We start from the raw sequence: 26,940 nt of genomic DNA, 5'->3' as shown, positions 1-26,940 counted from the left end.
TACTTCCAAGAGGATCCCAACTACACTTTGATACTATTAAGAAAATTATTATAATCTACTTTGGTGTTCTATTGAGCAGCTATCACTTGTGTCACTTGTCATCCTGTTCATCTTTGATCTGCTTGAGCAGGCGCCAGTAACATTGCCATTTGTCTCTGTCGCGTGCTAGTGCAGCCCAATGATATCTGCTTGCTCCAGGAACAGGAGGAGCCTCAAACCATTAATTCAGAAATTTGACAAAGAAATTTGACCATCTAGTTGGTGGGCGACCACACAGTCTTCTGATGTCCCGTGGAATCCAGTCGGTAACAGTTCCAGTCCAGCGGTAGTCTCTGAATTGCATTACGTGACCGGCCAATCTGATTTTTGATGCCTTGGCAAATGAGACAGCATGCCTGATTCTTGACCGTCGACGGAGGTCAGAACTCCGGATTCCTTCCCTCACTTGAGTGAGATGTGATACTCCTAGCATAGCTCTTTCTATTCCTCTTTGGGATACCCTAATAGCATTCTCATCCTGTTTGCGTAGGGCCCAGGTCTCTAAGGTATATGTTAGTGCAGGAAGAATGGTGGAATCAAAAAGATGTGCCTGGAGTCGGAGGTTCATCATCCTCTTACCCACTTCTTTGACGCTCTTGAAGGCATTCCATGCTGCTCTCTTCCTCCTGCATAGTTCTGGCACCAAGTCGTTCCTCATGTTGATTTCTCGACCCAGGTACACATAGCTGTTACATTTGGAGATGTTAGTTCCATTGAGAGCAAATGGAGCTTCAGGGATCAGTTCATTTTTTATGAACATCGTCTTGTTGAGATTCAGCTGCAATCCGACCTTTCCACACTCATGGTCAAAGTCGGCCAGCATTTATGCCCCTTGGCTAATGTTTGATGTTATGAGAACGATGTCATCAGCGAAGCGGAGGTGGTGTAATTGACAACCATCTATCTTCACTTCCATTCCTTCCCATTCCAGTTGTCGCATGATAATTTCGAGGGTGGTACTGAAGAGTTTCGGTGAAATGGTATCACCCTGCTGCACCCCTCTCTTTACATCAATGATCACTTCCTTGTAGAATGGTGAGATCCTGGTGGTAAATCCACAATGCAGCTCATGGAGGATTTTTATATACTGAATTTGAATGCCCTGTTTGGCTAGGGTTTCAATGACCGCTTCAGTCTCAACAGAATTGAAGGCCTTCTTTAAGTTGATGAATGTTAGACAGAGCGGCATCTTGAACTCTCGTGAAACTTCAATGAGTTTGGTCACTGTGTGGATATGGTCTATCGTGCTGAATCCCCTTCAGAACCCAGCTTTCTCGCATGGTTGTCCTTCGTCTAGTGTTCTGCCTATTCTATTCAGGATGAAATGAGTGAACAACTTGTAGACGACAGACAGCAGGCAGATTGGGCGATAGTTGCCGATGTCGCAGATGTCTCCCTTCTTGTACTACAGAACGGTCCTACTGGTTTTCCACTGAGACAGAACCTTGCATTCAGACAGGTAGGGTGTAAAGAGCCGAGCCAGTGTATTGATGAGTACTGGTGGCAGATTTTTCAGGTGTTCAGGTCTGACCTTGTCCAGACCCGTGTATGTGTCTTTACCAACGAAATGGCATCGGATTTTGGAAGGGAGGACGCTGGGAACGACATATCCATCCTGCGGAATTTGGTATGTGGGCAGGTGGACATGGCTGTCAAAGAGATCCCAGTAGAAGTCATGAATAATCCTCTCCATTGCCTTTCTGGAAGATGTGATAGATCCATCAGGATGTCAGAGAACAGTCATCTTGGTCTTGTAGTTGGCAAAGGATAGGCGAGCATTGCGAATACTTTTCCTGGCTTCTGCCGCATCGGCCAACACAGCTGCTCTTCTCTCTTTGAGGTCTTCCTTTATAGCATCTCTGCACAGCTTTGCAAGCTCTGACGTTAGCTTGTGGTTGCCTGAGGCTCAACCCAAACCACATTGACGAATAAGCTTGAGAGTTTCCCAAAGACAGGCATCTGTTTGAGCAGCTATATAGAACTGAAATGCATTCAACATATTTAGGACCTTATCTGCTGATGATATGACATCATATGCTATTTGGTGAGTCTGTATAGTAATTTAAGAGAGATCATTTTAATTGTATAGATAAGGAATTTGAGACTGATATACTCTTCCCAGTTTCACTCAAGAAGTTAGTAGCAAATTTGTGAAACACAAATCTGACTTAAAATCCTCATCTCTAGCTATTTTACATAGACATTCCCTTCTCATGTCCCCCACACAGTAGAGTTACGTGCTAATTCATATGAGTAATACAAGAAGTACTAGACACCCTTTGTTCTCAAGCATAGGTAAGCTTCAAGTTCTACAGGTGTGATTCTGTGAAATGAGATTAAGTGCTGTATAATCATGGATAATTCCTAGAAAGCTGTAGAAATCCCCCATGTCAAACTAAGCCTATTGCTATGTCACTAGTATAGCCAACCAAACTGAAGTTCAAATATTAAAATGAATGACAAACTTTAATTTTCTGAGGAAACATGAAGCTCAAAGTGTATCACAGATTACAGGGCCAGATGTGACAATGCCTTACGAGTTGACATAATGAGAGAGACAAAGAGTATCAATGTATTTGGAGAAACTTATTCTCTCCTCAGCCAGAATAGCTCAGCTCTCTGTTTGAAAAAAATTTGTCTTTGTAAGCTAAACAAGCAAGAATAGGCAGTATTCCAAATTAGAAAAAAGACTCAGTTTTGCTACCATAGATTCCCATTCACATTTATTTCCCTCTTTTCAAGTATTAATCTTCAAGGCTCAATTACAACATTACCTTTATTTCTTCATTTTTTGTTTGGGGTCACACACAGTTCTGCTCAGGGTTTATTTCTGGTTCTGTGCTCAAGAATCCCTTCTGGTACAAGGTTTAGGGACGTTCTGCAATGCGAGGAAGGGACTGAACCCAGGTTTGCTAAATGCAAGGCAAGCACCTAATGCACTGGACTCTCTACTCTTTAAATCTTACCTTTAAAAGGGAAGCTCATTTCATTATCAAGCCTGACTTGATTTCTCTTTCTCTGAACTCACAACTATGTGCAATTTGAACATAAATGCCAACATTTGTATTATTGTTATCCATTATTATTTTATTATCAAGGGTTATTAATAATGTCATAATTATTAATAATGTCAACATATTTATTAACTACCTTCTACTGTACACTTTAATCTCTCTTCAGAGACATGCAAATGTACAAAGGCCTTTGCCTTTGCAATGTAAGATCTAGTTACCTAGGAGGTAATCTATTTAATCTAGAGGTACAAATTCAAATAACCCCAGGAAGCATGGACTAGAAGAGTTTGTGTTAAGATTCATACTTGCTTACTTGTTATATGAATTAAGTGCTAGGTTGTCTGTTTTTCCTTCTAGTAATATTTGAACCTTACACATAGGGTACAATAAAATAAGACTATTAGAACCAAATGAAAGAATATTTATAATAATTCAAACTGTCATCTTCTGTACTGTTTTAAGTTATTGATATAAAAGTGCTACTCATAAATTGCTACCAGATAAAAAGTAACAACTGAAATATAGAGACTCAAATTTTGAGTACAGCTGACAGTATGTGCAAATAATACTTAAGTTAAATTGGTACAAATTGGTACAAATGAGTAAGAGTTTGGTTCTGGATAAGGGAAATGTAGGCAATAAAGATTGAGAGGTACAAAAAATGAGAGAGTGCATGACAACTGTGATGTGTTTAAGAAGATTCAAGTAGTTTGGTGGACATGCACTGATTTAATTGTAAATGTCTATAAAATAAATTAGGCAGAAATAGGATTTTCTCATGAGTCTTGATTGTCATGATAGTAATTGTGAATTTTTTGTCATTATTATCAAGGTAATATGGTTTGCAATAGTGTTAACAGTTAGACTTAGGTGTCCTATGTTACTGCACCATATGACAAATGTCAATATCCCTTCACGACTGTCTCTAGGCCCTTCTTAGCTGCCTTTTCCCTCCCTAATCTTCCAGGTTCTTTTCGCCCAAGTTCTATATTAGAATCTGAAAAATTGTGGACTGTATATTCAGTTGCTTTGTTTATATAAAACAAAGAAGAGTGAGATCATCTGGTATTTATCTTTCTTCTTCTGAATTTTTCACCTAACTTGACACTCTTCAGTTTCATTCATATTGTAGCAAAGTGCAAGACATTTTCTCATAACTAAGTAATATTCCATTGTTTATACATATTATAATTTTTATTTAATCATTTGTTGCTGGGCACATGGGTGGTTTTCAGCTTTTATTTTGCTACATTGTCACTGTTAATGTTAGCAAAAGTAACTTTCTATTGGAGTGAGGGATCACCACATATTTGCAACATAGCAATAAAAAACTTTGAGGAGGGGATTAATATGATCAACTTTTGTAATAGTTTTCTGAAATGTTTTTCAGAAAAATTTTCAAGTAAAGAAATTAATTTAATGAAATGAGAGTTAACAATTAATTCTAACAAACTCATTCTAGTTTTTCCTAAAATACCTTCCACCCACAATTTTCCCATGTTAAAAATTCTTTCATAAACAACCACAGAAAAACAAAAGTTCTCTATTGGCAAGATATTCAAGGAACCTCAAACCATGACTTTCATTTCCAACAAAACTATATTACTCCCTTTCAAGGATCCTCATTCCAAATATCTTGAAACCACTCATGATTACATGATTTAGATTTTTTTGCCTTTGGCCTTTATAGACCAAGTCCATGCACACAGCTATGAGCATGTAGCTCTGGCAAAAGGGGTCAAGAGACAATGTCTATCTGTTTCTTAATCAATAGAATCTAAATATCTCAGCTGAATTGCCTGCCCATTTGTGTCTTTCTGAATGGCATTGACATATTTATTAGCAAACCAGGCACCTTGAAGGAACAGTGACATTATCACGTTAATGTCTTCCAAGGTAAAACAGTTGACTTTGTTCTGTTCTGAAGATATTGCCCTTTTTATTTTAATGGCAGGATTTCTCTAATATGCCGTGTGGATTACTTCTATAAATCTTATTAATAGTGATGGGAGTTACACTGCTAATCTCTTCTGAAACTTGGGAATGATTCCCTTGGTACCTTCCCAGTCAGCTTTGGACGTAAGCCAGAGGGACACCACCTGGTTGGCTCAGTGGAGTTCTGAGAAAACACGGACAAGAGGTGGTTACTGACATCGGTTGATAGTATTAAGCGAGCAACCACTATGCACAATGTCTTGGGGACAGCCAACACTTGAAGGGAACATTTGTCCAGTGACCTTAGAGAGTTTCTCAACTAATAAAGAACATGTGCAAATAAAAGAAATGAATCAGAAAGGAAGAGGAAAGTAGCTGAACAGTCGGTACAAGTGACAGCACAGCAAAGGAAGAACACTAAAGAAATGTCATATTTTCCACCCATCCTCTTCCACTCCTGCCTTCTATCAGTAGACAACTCCTCAAATGCACTGGGAGCACCCTGCACTTTTATCTCTTGCACTTGTCACTCTGAATCCTAGTGAATGTTTATGGACCTGTCTTCATTCAGGCTTTAATCTCAGATAAAGAAACTGATGCTCTTTGTTGAAATATTTTTATTTACTGCAGATGAAGGTCAGGCAATTGAGGCAAAAGTCTTCAGGGTGAGTTCTCAGGATAATATTAACAGGTATTTTCAATATTTTGAAGTATTTTCAGTAATATTTTGTTATATAGAAGGTTTGTTCTAAGGCCAATCAAACAAGTGACAGCGATAGGTGATAAAGAGCTTGACTGGCAACACACCCATAGCGTGGGAGATGGTAGACTCATCCTCAGAGCAACATCTAGTCAGGAGAGCTAAGCAAGAGGTTTTCATAGAGAAAGGAAGCAAAAAAAATTCTTTCTAAGGAAGGGTGGTTAGACTGGTAGGCACCAGGATGATCAATAAATTCACTCAGGGGCTGATCACCTGAGATACACTTCTGATTTGAGTGCAAACAAAGATTTCTTTTTTTTTATTTTATTTTTTTTTACATTTTTTTTTTTTTGTTTTTTGGGTCACACCCAGCGATGCTCAGGGATTACTCCTGGCTTTGCACTCAAGAATTACTCCTGGCGGTGCTTGGGGGACCATATGGGATGCCGGGGATCGAACCCGCGTCGGCCGCGTGCAAGGCAAACGCCCTACCCGCTGTGCTATCTATCGCTCCGGCCCCGCAAACAAAGATTTCTGATTAAGGTTCCTATCTTGTTATACTTTAAACATGGTAAGAGGGTATTTCCAAAATTATAAACCATCCCTAACCAGACAGGTTTTCTGGTCTCACATACCAAATTCAGCTAATAATTTCTTTGGCCAGGCCTCAGTTTGTTCTCTGGAATTTCATTTATAAGGTAAAGGAACAAATCCCTCACTCCTCAAGCCCTGGATCTACTCTTTTGTAAGTGGAAGCAAGTTTAAAATGACAATGTCTGCATCATATTGTTCAACTTCACAAGATTTCAACTTAAATTACAAAAATGTTTAATTTTGAGGGACTATATGTTATTAAAACAAACAGAGTTAGAACATCTCCATGCTTGTATTTTAAACCAAAAATAAAAGGAAAGAAATACCCTTGAAAAGAAATAGGTGCGCATAATCAGAAACTAATCTCAGGGTAAAGCAGTGTGTGCTTAGAGAAGCTTTCTTGGTGACTCAGATGCACAGAGGAGTGAGATAAGCAATGCTACTCAGCAGCCACACTAGTCCAAGAATCCTTCCGCCAATTTTAGTTCCATAAATACCAACTGTCTGAGAGCTTACAGCTGCTACTGCCTTTCCACCTATCCTCTCAATTCTCTGCTGAGAATGTGCAGAGACCACTGTCCTACCTGAGTCTTCTGTTAGTCTGTCTACCGCTATTGGTAGGGTTCTTTATCATTAGCATGAGTTTAACAGTCCAACTGGCAAACTCCAATACTATCTCACTTGCTTTTTCTAGACCATTTCCAGTACTTTCACAGGTCCAGTTTTTTGGAAGACGAGCTAGAAACAGTGCTCTTTGTTGAAATATTTTTATTTACTGCATCAGTACCACACACTGATGAAAGATGGAGAAACCTGAAAGCTGAACTGGACAGAGAAGTTAATGACTTAAGCTTAACTAATATTTTGTATGCATCAAAGGAGTTGTAAGGTTCACTCTATTCATCACTAGTCCTGTGTTGTACAAAAGAGGCAGCCCTTCATAAGCCTCCTGGCTCAGGGACTAGGTGAGGGCAAATCTAGGAAAGGTATGAACTCAGGCAAATTTAGCTCTGTAGCTTTAGACTGACCTAGAGGAGCTCAAAAAAAGAAGCTCCCTTCAAATCTCACACTGGGGTTAAAGAGGCATGTGACCAATCACAGTTAGATCTCTGCATCATCTATGGTCTCCTGAGAACACTCAGGAAGGATCCCTGAGGACATAGGGATATAGCCAGGAGTAGCTCCTAAACACTGCCAAATATTGCCACAACCACTGTTCCCCAAATTCAATAAACGTCAGCAGCTGGTCACAAAATCATTCTTCACAGGGGTATGTGGATGGCAGTTACCCAAGTAGCATTCCCATTTTGAGATTGGTATCCTCTCATTGCAGTACTAAGCTCTTGGTGATGCATGCCCATTAAAGAACATTTATAACATGATAGGAACAGATTTAAAGTTAAGGTAGATTCTCTATAAAATATTGATAGATACTTTGATATTTTTTTTCCAATCATTAGATCTTTGAGTGGTTATAGTTACACTCTGTGGTGCTTAGGTCCTATTCTCAACTCTCTGTTCAGGCATCACTACTGGCAGTACTCAGAGGACAATGCTGTATTGAAGATCAAACCAGGGTCATGCAAGCCTTAACCCTTGGACTATTTTCCCAGTCCCTAGTCAGTTAAATTTAACTGGGCTCATTCTCTCCTGTAAAATGGGCTTTGCCATGTCTGAGTAATTCTTTCCCTGTCTTGAGAAAAACTAAAAATTTCTCTTGAAGGAATACCACCTTAAGAGGGAAAGACCCCCATTACATTGCCCTGCATTTTACATTCCCTTGTGAGTTTCCTTGATTACTACTGTTGTCAGAACACTTTCTTTTTGAGTTATATCTTAGAAATTCTAATCAATGGATTAGAATTGAGCACCCAAGGACAAAACCCCATACTTATGGACAGTTAATTTTTGATAAATGATCTGAAAATATTTCTTTCTTTAGGTGAGCGGTTTGCTCTTTCAACAATGTCTTGTCTTGTACTGTTATAAGGAATTCCTGTAATATGTTTAATACCATAAGCAGAGAAAAAAGCATGCAATTTTGCTGAAATATATGCAGGGGCATTATCAGTTTTCATGGTTTTAGGAATGCCCATAACAGCAAATTCTTCTAACAAATGAGTAATCACAGCCCCTGTTTTTTTTCTGTAGGTAATGCAGAAGCCCATCTAAAATGAGAATAAGTGTCGATTGACTGATGAACGTATTTTAGTTTACCACGAGTTGAGACAATAGTTACATTTATTTGCCAAATTTCACTTGCTTTTATGCCTCGAAGATTAGTCCAGAAAGGAATATGAGGTGTATTAATTGCTTGGCAAGTAGGGCATCATCTAATAATGTCTCTAACTTGCCTCCAAGTAAGGACATATTTGGTTTTCAATGCTCCGGCATTCTGGTGATATAAAGCATGGAACCTCTCAGGGTTTATTGCCAAAGCAACCAACTTATCAGCTCAATCATTGCCTTGAGCTGAAGGACCTGGAAGACTGGTATGAGCTCCTATATGGGTAATGTATAAAGGATGCTTACATTCTTTATTATAAATCATTAAATAAAGGAATAAGCTCAGAGTCACTCAAAGGCAAAGCAACAGTTATCCAGAGCAGTGTTTACTTTAAATTTTTTGAAGCGCTCTGATAATATAGTACTTGCAAAAAAACATTAGGAAGTTCAAAATAGCTCGGAAGAAACAAGTTCTAATACAAACAGAAATAATTGAGATAAAACTATTCAGTAGAGGCTGGAGCAATAGCACAGCAGGTAGGGCATTTGCCTTGCACGTAGTTGACCCGGGTTCGATTCCTCCATCTCTCTTAGAGAGCCTGGCTAGCTACTGAGAGTATCTCGCCTTCACAATAGAGCCCAAAAAGCTCCCCTTGGCATATACTATATGCCAAAACCAGTAACAACAAGTCTCACAATGGAGACATTACTGGTGCTCACTTGAGCAAATCGGTGAACAACGGGACAACAGTGCTACAGTGCAGTGCAGATCTGAAAACATTATATAGAATCAAGATCTCTTCTTTAGCAGATGTTGCTGGGAAAACTGGATAATTATGAGTAAAAAAAAAATAAAGATTTTTATTTCACACCTTACACAAAAGTCAGTTGAAAGTGGACCAAAGACCTTACGATTCAACCAGAAACTATAAAATACATTGAGGAAAGTATAAGCAGGTCACTCCAAGTTTTGGACCTCAAAGTTGTCTTCAATGATATGATACCACTGGCAAAGGCAAAAAAATTTTAAAAAGTAATAATGTAACTACATCAAATTAAAGTTTCTGCATGACAAAAGAAGCATGAGCTAAAGCTAGAAGTCAACTAATTAAATGGAAAAAAATTCATATTCAATATATCAAATAAAGTACTGAAATCCAGGATATATAACACACTCACAGAGATCAACACAACAAAAATATTTTTAAAAATGGAAGGGAATATTAATAGACACTTCTCAAAGGAAGACAGTAGGACTAGGTTAGGCAAGTACCTGAAACCTTAAACTAATACTTAGGGACCTCAAGAGCCATTTTCTAAGGTCGTAGCACAAAGTTGTCATGATCATACAACACATAGTGAAGCAGTGGCACTCTTCTATCATTGCATCTCATCAGAATGGCAATAGGAGTTTACAAAGATCATCATTTTCTTAGCTTGGAATAGGGAAGTACATCCCAAGTTCAGACAGGGTAGGCATCTTTAAAACCTTCCACCCTCAAACTAAACCAGCCCAAAGCATATATGAGTCCATGTCAAGAAGTTAATACAAAATCAAAGATACAGATACATAACAGAAATTTTCATCATAACCATATTTTCACCTCAACTATATCTATGATATGGGAGAGTTGTATAACAATATATCCAAAGCACAGAATTTACAATATTGGGGGGAAAATGACATCTAAACTGCAACGACGAAACTGTGATATATGCTTATCAAGGTGGGGGTGGGTGGGTGGGTGGAAGGAGATGGGAGGGAGCATGAGAACACCAGTGGAGGAAAGTTGACCCAGAGGGGGGATTGATGTTAAAATACTATGTATCTAAAAATCAGTTAGCAATAGCTTTGTAAATTAGTTTTAATTAAATAAAAAATTAAAAAAGAAACTTTTTCATATACAATTGTACATGTTTCTTAAGATATCTTTATAGACATGACTTGCTACAGTAAGAATTAAGGAAAACAAAGACTATTTGTTTTTTGATTTCAACAGAAATCAACTACTGTTGATTTGTTCACAACACATAAACAGCCTCAAGTGTTTTTCTTTGAAGGACCTCTCTTATCATTGATAGAAGATAATAAAAATGCTTTAATAAAAACAGTAATCTAATCATCAAATTAACAGGTGATTTTAAGCTTAAATTCATATTCTTTTCCTCAAGTCAATACACAACAAATGTTTCTTTGCTGATGATATGAATGAAGAATGAAATGAATGAATGAATGATTAAAAAAAGTCACACTGAGTCTGGAATAGAAAATCCTCCTTTATTATATAAAGCTATTAACCTGGCTTTACGCAGTCTGAGAATGGCAATATTTTTTATTTAAAATTTTGTTATTAAAAATATTGTTTATTTATTTATTTTGGCCACACCCAGTAGTGTTTAGGCTAACTCCTGGCTCTGTTTTCAGGTATCACTCCTAGAGGGGTTCAGAACCAAATGTAGAACCAGGATTGGACCTGGGTGAACTGCCTGTGAGGCAAATGTCTTACCTCCTATATTATCATGTGATCCACAAGATTGGTAATATTTTTAAAGGAAAAGGAGCATATGGCAAGTATTTTTGGCTTGGCAATCTATAAGTTCTTATCATAATTATTTTACTTAGTCATATAGCTCTGCCAATGGGACCTGAAAATAAGTGAGTGGGGCTGTGTCACTGTCACTGTCATCGCGTTGTTCATTGATTTGCTTAAGTGGGCTTATTGGGGGCTCTTTCAGGGTCAGGGAAATGAGGACCGTCATTGTTATTGTTTTTGGCATATCAAGTACGCCACGGGTAGCTTGTCAGGCTCTGACATGAGAGCGGGATACTCTTGGTAGCTTGCCGGGCTCTTTGAGAGGGTCAGAGGCTTTTGGGGCGGTCTCCAATTGCCTTTCCAGGTGTTCCCAGTCTGCAGAATGTAAGCTTTGGATCAAATGGCATGTTGTAATGATCTGCAAACTGACAAAAACGTACCTGCCTGCATCTCTGGGCAGCACCTGGGACATCTGTGACCTCAGGTTGATCTCCTGGAGATTGGTGGAGTGTGCCCAGAGGTTGTTGAGCAGCTGGCAGAGCAGGACCCTATCGACGAAGGTCTGTGCCAAGTCAAACACCTGCACCAAGTCCCAGGTCACCTGGTGGTTGGCTGACTGCTCCCCACAGTGGTGAGACACTGCATGCACTGCCGCCCAGGCTCTATGTCCAACTGCACTGCAACTCAGGCAGATGGTGGACACTGCGGCCACCATGGCAGTTTCTCTGTGCCCCACCGGCACCATTTTGTCTGAATCTTGCAAAACAGCCTGCGATGTCCATCAGAAATCACGCATAGAGTTCCAGCAGGGATCACACATAGAGATCCATGCCTAGGTGTTGAGTTGCGCACTGTCTAAAGCGAGATGGTGAGACAGGTACGGGACAGCAAGTCAATGCACAATAAACATTTCTTTATTGGTGATATGAATGAATGATGAAATGAATGAATGAATGAATGACAAAAAAGTCCCATTGAATCTGGAAAAGAAAATCCTTATTTATTTATTTATTTATTTATCTATTTATTTATTTTTGCTTTTTGGGTCACACCCGGCGATGCTCAAGGGTTACTCCTGGTTCTACACTCAGGAATTACTCCTGGCAGTGCTCAGGGGACCATATGGGATGCTGGGAATCGAACCCGGGTCGGCTGCGTGCAAGGCAAACGCCCTACCCGCTGTGCTATCACTCAGCTCCGAAAATCCTCCTTTATTATATAAAGCTATTAACCTGGCTTTACACAGTCTGAGAATGGCAATATTTTTATTTAAAATTTTGTAATGAAAAATATAACTCATTTATTTATTTTGGCCACACCCAGTAGTGTTCAGGGCTAACTCCTGGCTCTGTATTCAGGTATCAACTCCTAGAGGGGTTTAGGACCAAATGTAGAACGAGGAATTGGACCTGAGTGAATTGCCTATGAGGCAAATATCTTACTACCTATATTATCATTGTGATCCCCAAGATTGGTGATATTTTTAAAGGCAAAGAAGCAAATGGCAAATATCTTTGGCTTGGCAATCCATAAGTTCTTATCATAGTTATTTTGCTTAGTCACATAGCTCTGCCAGTGGGACCTGAAAATAAGTGAGTGGGGCTATGTGCCAATAAAACTTTACTAATAAAAACAGGAGACAGGGTGTCCAGGCACCTCATTGGGAAACAGTTTTGAATCCAATTATGTTGGTGCCAGCCTCAGTTCCTACACTTAGCAGGGTGGCCTTAAATAAGTTGTTTATTATCTAACCAAACTGCTTACCTCATAGTGAAACATACAGGTAAAGTTACCATGTACATATGAGTCACTGAATAAAAAAATGGTCATTACTGCTTGCTTTCCTTTCCACACATTCCAAAGAAAATATGGAAATTGAATAAGTGAATTTGGCTAAAACATGCTGAACTACTTTCTAACTGGGTCAAAAGTTCTCCAGGGAAAATTTGGAGAATATATTGTATAAATAAATTCTGCGGAGAAAGAGACCACATAAAAGTGCCAGAGTTTTAATTTTTAAAATGAGCATCTTAATATCTTGAGCAGAGTTTTAGTGGATTTAAAAGAACTAGCTGCATTATTATTGCCAGCAGGGGACTATCTAATTGGAAGTCCATCATCTACAATCGAAAGCACAGCTGGAACCCAAATAGCTTATGGTGAGCAAGAAAGGGGTGTAGAAGAGGACTGGGAGGAATGACTGTGGGTCTACAGAAAGAATGCAGAAGTGAAAAATATGTGGCTCCAAAGGAACTTTCAGAAACATGTAATAAATCATTTTCCCAGAGGGATGTTATGATTTACTCAAAACCCGTCACCTCTCTGACAAAATTCATAATGTTTCAGCAAACTCAAAATAAATTTTCATTAAATAACAAGGCATATACCTTTGATCTCAGGCTGGCCAGTGACATTCCCCCAAAATAAGGCATTTATCTTCCAGAAATTTCCCATCATTTAAATCTGGGTAAATCCTCCCTCCTATATGTTCTCCAGCACACATGTTGAGACTCTGGAGTCTTTTTATTTTTTTCAGTCTCTCCCATGTTTATATATGAAATTGTATTAACAGTACCTGGGTACTCTCATTAGAGGGATTATCACACAGCTTAGAATCAATACAGGGAGCCAAAAATATAGTGTATGATGGTTGAATGAAAACAAATTGGCTAATATAGATTGGAGAATGGCTCATTTTTGTCGATAACACAGCAGGTAGGGCATTCAGCTTGCACACGGCCAACCCGAGTTTGATTCCTCCACCCCTCTTTTAGAGCCTGGCAAGCTACCCATGGCATATTCGATATGCCAAAAACAGTAACAACAAGTCTCACAATGAAGACATCACTGGTGCCCGCTCGAGCAAATTGATGAACAACGGGACGACAGTGTTATAGTGCTACAGTCTTCCAGAGTTAAGAGATAGTACAGTGGCTTTGAGTGCCTGCCTTGCAAAACTATGATCATGAGTTCATATTCCCTCTGTCTCCCATGTGCCAAACACAATTCTGGCAGCTCTGTTCACTGATTCTGTCAGTCAGATGGTCTGTGATCTCCAGCACTACAGTAATTTCTAGCTGCATTGTATCCAGGAATGTGTGAAAACCATAAAACGGGGGTGTGAGAACCATGAAAAGGGAATGTGATCACCCCTACAACCAAAAAGATGTTCAAGCACCACTGGCAGGAAGTGCAAGCACATGTGAAGCATGAAAGCAGACCCCATGAGCAGCAAAACCAGAACTTGACTCTGAGTGCGAACCTTGGAGAACACATGTGCAAGCAAGCACCACAACCAAAGGAGCACAGACCTCATCAATCACCACAGTCAGGTGTGCAAGCACTTCAAGCTAATGTATGATACCAGCGAGCCTCACAGCTACAAATGTGCAATCCTTGATCATCTGCAATAACAGCAGCATCAGAACAAGGAAGAAGATGATTATTTTTTTTCAAAGATTTTTTGTTGTTGTGTTTGGACCACAACCGACTGTGTTCAGGGCTTACTCTTAGCTCTGAACTTGGGAACCATCACTCTTGGTGGGACTTGGGAACCATATGAGGTGTCAGGGATTGAGCCAAGTTAAAGCCAATTGCCGAGTAAAATGCCGTGTCAAATGCTATACGCACTGAACTATCTCTTTAGCTTTAAAGAAATTGCTATTTTCATCAATCAGTAATGAAAAATGTGTCACTCTTCCAAACTTTATCTAATTGCCTTTCCTAACCTGTGAACTATTTCACTCCTATTGAACTCTAAGTTGTATGATGTGTGAAGAACTTATAAAAGACTCAGTTTGTGTTCATTCAGTGCTGAATAGTTTCCTTTATTCTGTGTTGAAAGCTACTACTTCAAGCCCTGCTTAATAAGATATCTACCTAGAGTTGTTTGCTTTAGTCAGTTTTTTCAATCACTTATAATAGTATGAAGCAAAACAACTTGCAATCATAGTAAACAATCTTTTTTTTTAAAGTTTACATAGAAGCTGCTTGCATGCTAGAAACAATGTAGGTCAAAATTATCTTTGCTTTGTTAAAATCAGCAAACCCAAAGTATTGCTCTTCACTAATGTCAAAATGGTATGTATTGGAGGTGGAGCAATAGTACAGTGGGTAGGGCATTTGCCTTGCAGGCGGCTGACCCAGGTTCGAATCCCAGCATCCTATATGGTCCCCTGAGCACCGCCAGGGGTAATTCCTGAGTGCAGAGCCAGGAATAACCCCTATGCATTGCCGGGTGTGACCCAAAAAGCAAAAAAAAAAAAAAATGGTATGTGTAAAAAACTAAAGCTCGCCGAGGGGCGAGTGCACTCTCGGGCTCTCCGGGCGGCTCTGTCTCACCACCTGCGTTCGGTGCCCTGGAACCGCAGTGTGTGGACTGGATCGGGATGGCCGGTGGTCAAGGAAAGGCGAAGGAAGAAGGAGCACCAAGCTAGCTGCTGATTAGTTACCGTGCCTTCTCCTTCTCTAGTCTCTCCTCCCGCTGATTAGTTACCTTGCCACCTCCTTCTCTAGTCTCTCCTCCCTCTCTCTCTCTCTCTCTCTCTCTCTCTCTCTCTCTCTCTCTCTCAACCCCTTTTTGCTCATGGCACAATACATTGACGTCACCAAAGGCACCAAAAGATGTTACAGGAAGAACATTGAGGCAACATTATTCTCTTGTATCCTTGTATCTGCAGGCCAATAATCTAGGCCTCCTGAAAGAAGATACAAAACCGAAACCGAAGCCTTCCTTGGGCTGAAAGCACTCGGATTTACATCCCAAAGACCGGGCTGGGCTGCCACATGAAATCTACATGTCAATTACAAACTAGGTAGCACCTGAAATCTACATCCCAAAGACTAGGCTGGGCCAGAGCCTGGAATCTACAATGTCAAGTCAGGCCTGGCTAGCACCTAAGATCTGCGTGTCAAAGACCACCCAGGCTTTTTGTGAGAAAAGGAAAACTGCCTCTGAAATTATTTCCAGAAGGCAGCTGAAAAAGGGAAAAAATATTCCTGTCTGCAGTACAGTGTCTCCAACAGGTATGTATGGATACCATTCCTTAGAAATAGAAAACGTCATAGCCACCTCACACAGAAGCTGTGAAGGGAAGCTGATTCCTGAATCCATTTTGTGAAGGGAAGTCTGATTTCTGTCAGGGGATTCCTGATTCCCGTTCTCACATTTTTTCATCACAATATCACCCTCCCATACCTGTGTACTAAATCACCCTGACATGTCTATGCACTATATTGTTCTGTCTTGTATAACCCTACATGCTTCCTTCCTCAGCTCAACTTTTCAATGCAGAACACTCCCCTGCAGGGAGATGCCCTGTGTAAATGTAACCTGGTCAAGGGCTCAGCCTTGGGAAGCCATTCTCTTGGCCAGCACTATGGTGCTAAATAATTTTCTTCTTTCTTATTTCTCTTAGTATATGTCTTTGTCTCTTCCCTTTGTTATGCTATTCTGCAACGTTTCAGGTGGCAAAATCAAAAGCAGCAGATTTTTGGTATTTAAATCCTGATCTACCATCAGTCTATAAAGTAATAAACATTAGTTCTCAGCTCATAGAGCTATTATCAGGATTAAATTAGTTACTATAAAGAAGTCATTTATGAAAATGTAAGAAAAACCCAAACAAGTATAAAGATAGTAGAACAAAACCTGGAGACCAAGTCTATTTTATTCACAACAGGGAAGAATTCTAGTACAGGTCAGAGAAATAAGCTACTAAGAAAGGTTTATTAGAGAAAACTATACTCTAGGAAATCAGAGTATAGCTATGAAGTGAATAGTTTCAAGGCCACATACTCAAAAGAAAGAGCATTTAAAGCCAAATGCCGAGTAAAATGCCATGTAAGTAAGTCATTGCTAAGTTGCTAAGTAAGGTCATTTACTAGAAGTCAATGCACACCCAGGGCAGAGAAATACTAGAGACATCAGCATCATTTACAGAAACACTTCAGCAATATATAGGTATGGGAGAGGGTAAATGAATAGGGAGGGGGAAGAAGCATAGGAATTCTGAAGACAGAAGTTTTTCTGGTGGTGATTTTTCACAGTCAAGATTATAAACATATTTGGTTGCTTTTGAGGTTGTCATGGCAATTGCAAACTCTCATGGCCCAAATGGATGTTATTTTTCTAATTTAAATGGGCACCTTTTGGTACCCAGCATTGTTAACTCATTAACTTTGTTGACAGTTACATACAGGCTTCCAGGATTTGTGTGTTGGCTTGCAAGAAAAACCTGTTCAAATATCAGAAGAGATCAGCACAGAGGTGATATTGGTCAAGAGGAGATTACGTTTGCATATTAAAAGGTAGGGTACACTAGTTACTAGTTCTTGCAGAAGCACACACATTGCTTAAGGGAATAATGGGATATTATATTTACAAAGCTTTGCAATGTCTGAAAAGGAGAAACGTTTTCCATGAGAAGCAAAGTTTTCTAATTAGTTCTTCATCTAGGTTAGTGTATACCACCATTCCACTGGATGTTCTTATGTCTCAATAATGCCAAAATTTGGTGATAGCTATCATGTTGTGATAACTATAGTTACTATTTCTATTACATAGATCATATTAGATATATTGCACAGCTCTGAAATGTGACTTCATAATCACATAATCAACATATTGGTAAATGACTTCTCCATTCCAGAGTGCTCTCTTTCATATTTTCAGCAGTTTTATCATTTTGTGATAAATTATCTATATCATTCTCCATCTTAGAAAAAGAGGCAGAAAGTAGTTTCAAGGTCACATAATAAGTAAATGAAAGAACTAGATAAAACATTAGCAACAACAAATTTGAACTTGACTGTATTTTGTATCTCTCTTCCAGACCCTACTTAAGGCGGGAAAAAGTATCATAAACATATGGACCATTTGTAGAATACAAATATAAATTACAATAAGACTGCAGTAAGATAATTCATAAACTCTTTGCTGCTGGTTGGATAGTATCTTATACTGCCTCTTATCTACTATAAATTAGATGATTCTCTGAACATGAAATTGCAAAAACCACTCAGTGTGTTATTTCACTTGAATGGTATCAATGTTAAGTATAGACATTATTGGGAAAATTAATTTTAATATAAATCAAAATGTGATTGCAGACCTGTGAGGGATATGTGAGTCTCTGGTTATAAAGCAGTCACCAACATCAAAGAGTCTAAGCTTACATTTGATCTCAGATAATCTGAGTCAAAGACCACAGCACCTTTATTCACTTTCTATTTTTGTCACAAAATCTTACTTTCCTGTAACAATTTAGAATCTGAATAAGCAAAATTATAAAAAAGAGTATTATAGGAATTTACAAAGATACATGGATTTATAGATTCAGAGCTCTGTTTCCTACAGACTCCCTGTCTTTCTGTAGTCATTGAACAGTGTGATGTATTGCCGTAGGAACTGGTGATTTACCCTAGCATAAAGATCTGTTGAGTACCATAGAGTAGAGTTTTTATACATCACACCTTCTTTTACTGTCTGTTAGCAGAATCACAGTATATTTGCACATTTTTAAAGGTTTATTCTTTTCTCTCTAGAAAGTAAGGTAAATGCTAGTGTGATTTTCAGGTCGGTAATTAACTGGCACTTACTTGTATATGAAGACCATCTCTTGAAAACAAGACTTCATTGAAGCAAACTGATAACATAATGAAGGACTATTAAGTTCCACCATATGGTGGTAGGCTGTTACTAACTGACAAACACAGAGATGTTCTCTATTGTGATGCAGAAGCCTAAACTAACCACCTTAAGGGTTGGTATTTAAAAGTCATAATTATCAAACTCTTGGGATGCAGTCCTCAAATCCCCTTCTCTGAATTAAATCACCAAAGAAAACAGTCATGCCATAAATACTGGTTCAAAGGAACGCTCTCACATTGTCAAAATTTTTTTTCCATTTATGCATTTTAATTTTTTTCTTCAGTTCACCTTACTTTTCTTATTTTTAGGTCATTATCTTGACTTATCATCTACTGATCGGTTTTCAATACTTCTATGTCAACAGTGCTCAAATCTTTATCATTGTCCTTAATTTTCCTTCTCTGATCCCAGCTGTGTTTGCTTACAAAATCTCTCATCTGAAGATCACACAAGTACCTCATCATTAAAAACAAAACTATAGAGAGAGACAGAGTACAAGATTAAGCAATTTCCATGCACAAGAACCCTGGGTCCATCCTTGGTACCACACATGGTACTTCAGGAGTGACCCCTGAGTACAAAGCCAAAGTAAACCCTGAACATTGCTAAGTGTAGCCAAAAACAAACAAAAACTAAAATGCAAACCAAAAAAAAAAATCAAGCAACAACAACAAAGCAAAAACCCAACTATTTTCTCCTAACATACCTTAATCTGCTTTTCTTCTCAACTTTTATTCCCAAGTACATTTTAGCTTTCTCTGGTATCCTAACCCCCTCTTAAACAATAATCTGCCATGTCTATCTCTGAAATGTCACTTATATCTGTTTGGCTCTCTCTATCTTCATTACTAATATGTTCTTTTAAGAACCTCATTCTATCTCTCTTTTTGACCCATCCTGTAGCTGTCTCAGTTATCTTTTCTCATTCTGACACTTCTTTTTTCATTAGATCTTATACATGCTTTCTAAAACACACACCTGACACTGTCATTTTTCTCTTCCTAAATAGTCTTTTTCTCTTTCCCTGACCAGCAAATATCTTCTCAATCTTTCAAGACCAAAGTCAACAATTGTTGACTGTTACAATTGCTCCACTGCTTTCTTGGCTTCCCCAGACAGATATTGTCTATAGTCTGAATTTCAATAGCCCTTTAAAGAACATCTGTTCTTAGACTGTCACTTCCTTTATCTATTGAAGTGACCAGGATAAGACAGATCAATAAAGACTGAGAAATGTGTTGATGTGGCAACATTTAGAAGTTTTCTTTTCGGTACTTCAAAGTCAGATCACAACTTGGTGTTCCTTTGCTGGGCACTGAAATCACTATTGATAATCACGGGTGGAAAGCAAGCTCATAAGAAGACAAAGTTAATATGTTTGGGGTGAAGGACAGATATACAGTATAGAGGTTAAGTTCTGCCTACTGATGTCCTTATTCAACCCAAGAGTAGCCCTCTGAACACTGCCACTTGTGGTTCAAACCCCACCCTCAAATTAAACTAAATGAATTTACCAAGTAATACTAGGTGCTGAGTATAATGAGAATAACTTAGGGGATGGAGGTTTTGTCACCCCTAAAATACTGGGAATATTCCTGTCTCTCTGCCGGGGACCTTGGGGAACCATACAACTGCATATGGCAAATAACTTACCCATTGAAATGTTCTCTATTTTGTCACAGAAAGTGCACACATACATATGTGAATAGTTTGAGAACAGTTGTGAGTGAATATGGATCAAATAGCACCCCAATTAGTAACAGAATATTGTTAGTGATACAGTGGAAGTAGAAGGGTGGAGTTTCAGGTGAATTTAGTCACTTTAAACCTCCCCCAGGGAACAGGTAGCCAATCAAAATAAGTAAGGGCTGGTGTAGGATATGGCAAGCAGATAAAAGGGGACCTCCAACACCACTGTCTCACTTCCTGGCCTCTGCCTCTGACACTCTCTCCAGACCCTCTTACTCCAGCTTTTGCACACAGCCAGCTGATTAGAGGTAGGGCTCTCCCTCCCTGACAGATGGCTGAGTACAGGCAGGCCTTCTAGACCCAGGCAAGGAGAGAAGACAGCCAGTACTCAAACTCCCAGAAATGCTCAGAATTAGTTTGGATGTCCAGACAGGGACAGATACTAATCACAGGAATCTTACTCTCATACATATGGCCATGACCAGAAACTAGGAAAGTCAGGACAGGACAACAGGGGCTGGTGGGGTAGAGTTGGGAGGCCCAGTGACAGGCACAGAGCACAAAGATATCTCCCAAGAGCATGTGGTAATGCCTTAGAATATGGAAAACATACATAGAGCAACGCAGGAACAAGACCTGACCATGGTATACTGGAAGTGATTGGACTGCATGGGTCGAGACAGGAAGGCTGTACATGGGACAACACAAAGGCAGGAACATGACAAATGACATAGATCATGGCTAAAGGAAAGGTCTGGACATTTGGGGAGGGACGTGGGCCCATCTAATTTAACTGTACAATTAATCCTTCACCACTTAACCTTCCAAGATTTGCACACAAATTTTTCATACATTTATCAAAAACCCAGCAATGCAGCAAATCCACTTTGATGCTAACACTAATACCTTATAATTTCTCCCCTGGGTAGATCTCATTTTCTGCCCCCTAAAAGTAACAATGATATTACATTGATGGCTAGAATGTCTTTCCTTACATTTGAGAAAACAGTTTATCATCTGTGATTACAACTATATATCACTGTTTTCGATTCTTTCTGGACTTGAACCAATTGAGAATTATTTTATATGATCCTTCCCTGACTTTCCCTCACTCAGTATTAATGCTTCAATCCTTTTGATATCTGTGCACACTTGTTTTCACTATTAGATAAAAATCCACTTTAAAAGTTTGCCTGTCCCTGGCGCCAAATTGCCTCACTAAGCAGTGAAGAATTCTGTGGGAGAATGCTCCAGATCCCAGACAAAGCCAATAACACTGGGGTGCCCCAGATGGAGCAGGTGCAGTCTCCCCGCCTTCTCCAGATGGAAACCCGGCGACAATGAGCTTCTACAAACATGGCTTCAGTATGGGTATGTGTGGACCAGGACTATTTCTCCAAACCTTTTCTGATATACAAAAAAATAATAATAACTTCTCAGGAATGGTGCCCTGAATGGCCATGATCCCAGAGGCACACAAACCAATCTTGGAATGCAATGGCTGCTGGCAGAGATACCTCTGGATTTAATTGCTAAAATACCAGAATTCTAAAACCACGAGGCTGCTGTCATGGCCATGCAACATCACATGCTCTTCATTATCAGCAATAGAAAACAAGTTGTCTAATGATGCCTTTTCGGCAGGCCTGACTGTTGGGGGAAAATTCCAAATACTAATAGCGGGTTTTCTGTTCGAGAATTGAATGTAATCAAAGTAAAGCAAGAGTAAAGTGAACATCATTTGCCACACAGACAGGGTGGGGCGTGGGAGGGGTGGTATACTGGGGTTCTTGGTAGTGGAATATGTGCACCGGTGAAGGGATGGGTGTTTGATCATTATATGACTGAGACTTAGGCCTGAAAGCTTTGTAACTGTTTTCATAGTGATTCAATAATAAAAAAAAAGTTTGCCTGTATGTTTTAGCTAAATTGTGTTGAGGAACTTTTAACTTCTTCCCATATTTACTGTTTTATGAACAGTGTTGCTATATATTTTGCAATAAAACTTAATAAATAAGTACAAAATTCTTTCTGCTAAGAATCTAAAAATACTTTATTTATGTGTTTACTCCCAAGTTCAGGCCAAATCTTTTCAAAGAACTTGTACTAATTTGTATTCTAGCCAGAAGTATATGAGACAGTCTGTGGTTTTGCATCGTTGCCATAATCCAGGTTACTGAAGTTTTATATTTTAATAGTATGTGTATGTAAAATGATCTTATTATGATTTTAATTTGACTGTATTTGATTAAAACTTAGAAAAAGAAAATATTAGATTTATTAGTCACATTGATGTCCAGGAATTTCCTATTCAAACCTTAACCAATTTTTCCACTAAGCTATAACTTTTTAAAATTTATAAAATATTATTAACGTTAAGTCTGAAAATATTTACTGAGAACTTTCAATGTGTTCAGAATACACACACATTGAATAAAATGAATTATTTTTGCTCTGGGATAACTGCTAATGGTAGTAAAAGACAGAAAATAGTAAATAAATGAACAATTTACTATCTATTGAATACATACACTAATAATTTTTTTGTAAAAAATTTTAAAAACTAAACAAAGTAAGGAGGATTGAGGGAATTAGTTTAGACTAGACAACATTGCAGCTTCAGTTGTTTGGAAAAAATAATCTATGAGGACAGAAATGTGTGAAACTAGTAACAAATATCAAGTTGGAAACTATAATTCCATGTTGAGATAAGATACCTTTCTCCAGTGGCTATGTAACTTGAGCAAAATATCTTGCAGTGAGTACTTATTGAGACCTAAAAGTTGTTCCTTATTACAACATCAACCAATTCATCTTGCCTAAGACAAATATATTATGAGAAACAAATTTTAAATAGCTAGATGGATAATCTTAGAGAATTAAATATTTTGAGCAAAGCAGAAAACTCAAACTCGAGCAGAAAACATTTTATTACAAAAACATTTTAAATTATCAAAAATGAAAATTACATACAGTACTTTGGCAATAAAATATGCATATAGGGAGGAAAATAGATATTCATAGTGTATAAGGAGTTTTTATAAATCAAAAGTAAAACTATGGAAATGTTTGGCTCATATATGTGGCAGCTATTTGCTGGTGAAATATTTCATTATTTTTGTTTATAAATGCAATGCCATATTATCACTCCAGATAAACCAGATGAACTTTATTTAAAAGCTCAGCTAAATATGAGTTAAATATCACTTCTTTGAGAGAGGAGAGTTTCAGAACCCGGGACAAGTAAGCATATGAGATGTAAGAACAGAGGCAGCTGTTTGATTTCATGGCTGATTCTGAGTTCAATGGAGTTACCATGTCAACTATTTATTTGTCTATAACATAATATTGAAAATGAAAAACAGTCAATAGTCCTTCTTGGCAATTTGCAAAGCAATTTATGTTCTCTCAAAAGTCCCAGTTCTAGGACACACTGCTCAGATTAAAATCTGTATTCACAAGTTTTCTGCTGTGAAGCTGTAAGCAAGTGATTCCATCTCTCTCAGACTCAATTTCTACATCTGCAGCAATGTGGTAACAGTACATTCTAGACAGACTAAATATCATTTATGTGAAAGAACCTGAAAGAAAAAGAGGCCCTGGGGAATATTTGTTCATCCACTTGTTTATATTGATTGCTCACAGCAAGAAGCAAGTTGAGAATCCCAGTGAAACCTGACAGATTATGGTAGATTTTCTGAGAATGCTAAAATGAGATAATCTGTGTCAATTGTTTATCATAGTACCTGGCACATAGCACAGGTAATGTAAACAATGGGTTTGTGTTACCGAAGTTTACCTAAATGCAGATGTTCTCTTATTGCAGGCAACTCCACTTAAAAATTCACTCAACTTGGATCAAAGAGATAATCAATAGGCTGGAGTGTATGCTTTGCTTGCAGAGAGCCCAGGTTTGATCTCTGGCACTATATAGTATGTTGGGTGTGGCCCAAAGGAAAAAAAGGAAAGAATAAAGAATTCAACCAACTGGAACTGTAGGTTAGTTAAACCAGCAGATACAAAAGACTGAGATATGAAGGAAATTAAGGAGATTGATCTTCCAAGGACTTTGGTATCAGCAGATGTCCAGAAACAAATCTCAGGAGGATAGCAAGGGAAGACTACAGTTATACTTTTCAGCAGCAAATAGTTAATACTCCATAAGAAATGGCTCTGGGGATTACAATACCTGTCTTGCAAACCTACGTCCATACATTGAATTCCTTAACAGTTGCATAGGCTGAACACGACCCTAGTAGCTCTATCTCTGAAGTCTGGTAACTCTGCTCTTTGTGATCCCTCAAGCCAAAACTAAAGGTGACGTGTGAGCACCATGACTAATAAGCATGAGTGTGAGTAAGGCAGCAATATTATGCCTCCCTCCCCCATGGAACTTAGCAACCAGCATATGTACAAGAACTGAAGTGTGTGATCCCTGAGCACACATATAAGCACCATAGCTAAAAGAAGAACAATCCCTGCAAGCACCATGGCTTAGTGTCTAGTGAGCACCACAACCAAATTTGCAAGCACAAGAGCCAAGCATCTGTCTCACACACACCCTTTTCATCATAATCACAGAATCAACAGAAGAAAGGGAGGAAGAAGTGGGTAGAAAATTACACCTAGATATTGTATTGTGCAAGGATCTACACTCTCAACTCACTTGGGCAAAGAACAAGGTAGGGGTGGGGGTGTGGCTTAAAAATGTGTATAAGTAAAATACAAACGTGATTTCATTCCTGTGTAAATTCAAACCCAACATTGATTTATTTCAATACTTTTATTACTCATATATGACAAAGCCTAACAGTGGAGATTTGAAAATGCTGTGTTTAAAGGTGCTAAGAAACAAGTGATTATCTCCCTCTCCTTTGTTTAAAACCCATTATGGATTTTCATTAAAATCTATGCCCTGTACCAAGGCTTCTGGTATGATACTCTAAGGGGAGGAGGTTATATGTGAAACTTGCATAAATGGTAGTCCACAGGATGAGATTAGGGAGTAAGTGGGACACAGGGGAACCAAAGGAAGGAAACAAGATAGGAGAAGTACGAAGCTCTGAAAATCAGATTTCATTATTTTCTATTCCCCACAGACACAATGGGTGACATTCAGAGCATTTCCTACTCCTTCATACGATTGCTTATTTCCCATTATTAATTCCTTTTCTTTTCAATTAGGCAACAAACTCCTTCAGATGGATTATAAGTGAGCTCTCTGGAATCAGAGAAAATTCCCTCATCTAAAGCTCAGGTTATCTAACTTCCTAGGTGACTGGCAATTAATTTTTCATTATTCCTTTGTAGGGGTGATGAGTTTTGATGGAATTACAAATAAATTTAGCCTCTCCTCTGTAAATCATTTTGAATTTAAAGAAAAACAATCACTTAGTAAAAAGCCCTCAAGGAGTCCACTTTGTGTCATGCTAAAAGGCAAATATTACTTGATTATGCTGACAGTTATGAAATGCTTTAGCTGTAGCTTTCTGAAAAATGGTCTAAAGTCCACTGCTCATAAGATGCCAAAAGCCTGGTGACAGATGGCTTTCTAGGTAGTAAATGTTAACTATATAGGAGGGTACAAAGAAGTGAACAGTGACTGAATTTCTACTTCTCCTCTAGTATTTAGGCTATTTTTTTTTAAATTTTTACCCTTTACTCTTCTGATAATAGATAATAGTTTTTATCATACAGAATATTATTTCATAATTATAACTCTTTTACTTTTCTGTCTAAGTCTCATCCTCCATCCTCTATCAGACTTATATTTACTGAGAACCTAAGCAACTGATAGTTTCTGGAAAGAATTGATGTTGACATTTATCAGGGCCTTTCATGTGAGTTTAAGATATATCTGCTCGATAAACAAACTGTGCTCAAAACTCTAAACACTCAATTATATTTCCTTAATTAATAACATCTTTGGTGAATTTGATCTTGATTAATAACACATTTGTTTTCTATGGCCACCTTAAAATAAAATCGCTTAACAAATCACAACTTGCTGCTTAAATAAATTTTGGTGATATTAAAAAATTATCTCACCCATCTTTTCATAACCAATGCCAGGCCTCATGGAACAGGGGAGGAGCCAACCCTTCTCCTTGCCCCCCCCGCCCGGATGGGACACTGAGATGATGCCCAAAAACTGCCACTGGCTACTTAAGCTCCCACATGGCCATGATCCAGAGCAGATCCCTGCAGAGATCTCACCAGACCCTAATTATTAAATTTCTAGAGCTATTTTATTCCTACATATATTTTATCCATAACAAGCAATACAAAACAAATTGTCTAGCACTGCCTTTTTCGCAGGTTTGAATAGTGATGGGACTGGCGTGGTAATATTGAATGTAACCAAAGTAGAGAGAGCATTGTGCAAATTATCTACCACATAGGCAAAGTAAAGGGTGGAATGGGGCAGGGGGAGGGAATACTGAGGATTTTGGTGGTGAAAAAATGTGCACTAGTGAAGGAATAGGTGTTTGATGATTGTATGATCACAGCTTAAACATGAAAGGTTTGTAACTGTATCTCATGGTGAATCAATAAAAA

The sequence above is a fragment of the Sorex araneus genome, chromosome 3 (genome assembly GCF_027595985.1).
Source record: "Sorex araneus isolate mSorAra2 chromosome 3, mSorAra2.pri, whole genome shotgun sequence".
In the NCBI taxonomy this organism is placed as follows: Eukaryota; Metazoa; Chordata; class Mammalia; order Eulipotyphla; family Soricidae; genus Sorex; species Sorex araneus.
This window is presented reverse-complemented; position numbering follows the sequence as displayed.